Here is a 1,312-nt window from a genome sequence, read left to right as displayed (position 1 = left end):
ACTCATGGAACATTGCTTCCCTACAAGAGCTCCCACTACAGCCGGTGAGTGTATGAATGTCCTTCACCAATTCTCTTTAGGACTCAGCAAGGCCCTGATCACATGCTGATCACACACACAGAGCTAGATTCAGGCAATTAACATTAACTTGATAACTTAATGGTAGCAGTAGTTAATGTGGCATTTTATAAGCACCAATGAATTACCCCTGGTTAGTGACTAACAATAAATTAGTGTGGTTATACTCACCACAGAAAAAGGTCTGAAAATGGGAGTTTCATGCTGCAACCATATGAAAAAGAGAAAATTTGAATCAGGTTACACAAAACTGTGGGATAAGTCACTCAGAAAGACAGACATACCTCCTTTTCACTTCACTTCTTCCCAGGTCTCTAGCTTAGTTCCAGAGTCTCTTTCACCACTGCATGAAGTTACCTCCACACAACAATATCAGTTGTCTCTGTACTTCACCACTCTAATTAATGGGTCAACTTGTCCTGGTTTTACTCAGGAATTTCCTGGTTTTAATACTGAAAGTCCTTCATCTCAGGCTTCCCTTTATGCTAACTGTAGTAAGCAGAATAAAGGCTTTCCAAAGACTCTGTACCGTACCCTATCCCCAGAACTGTAATTGGAAAAAAATATCTTTACAGAAGCAATTAAGTTCAAGATTCTTTTTTTGTTGTTATTTTTGATAGTACTTGGGTTGATCTCAAGGCCTTGCACAAGGTAATAACACTATTTCTTGCAGGAGGAGAGCCTTGTCTGACTATGGTCAGAGAGAGATGTGACTACAGAATAGTCACTGAGATGTACTGTTGCTGGCTTTGAAGATGAAAGAAGGTAGCCCCTGGAAAATATAAAAGCAAGTAAATAAATTCTCCCCTAGAGTCTCTAGAAGGAAACACATCCCTGCTGTCACTTTGATATTTTCATTGGATTTTTGATCTATTGAACTGTAAGACCATAAATGTATTGTTTTAATCTTTTAAATTTGTGCATTTATTATAATACCTATAGAAAAATAATACAAAAACCAATTCAGTCTGGCTTGCCTAGGACTGTTACACATTAAAAACTGCAAACTCATATCCTAGGAATCCCTTCATTATGGGGCAAACCAGGACCATTAACTGCTCTACCCCTGATTCTTATTCCCTAGCACTGGGCTCTCTAGAATTCCACGGTGGTATCAGGAGTCATAGCTGAAACAACTTGGCTACACAAAGATGTCTTAAAGTGGTTACTTTCAAATATTAGGAAGCCTCAGAATCTTTTGGAAGGCTCATTAAAAGTATAGATTTCTGAGCCT

This window comes from Castor canadensis, chromosome 5 (assembly GCF_047511655.1).
Source record: "Castor canadensis chromosome 5, mCasCan1.hap1v2, whole genome shotgun sequence".
NCBI classification, from domain to species: domain Eukaryota; kingdom Metazoa; phylum Chordata; class Mammalia; order Rodentia; family Castoridae; genus Castor; species Castor canadensis.
The sequence above is the reverse complement of the archived record's forward strand: the minus strand, read 5'-3'. Positions refer to the sequence as shown.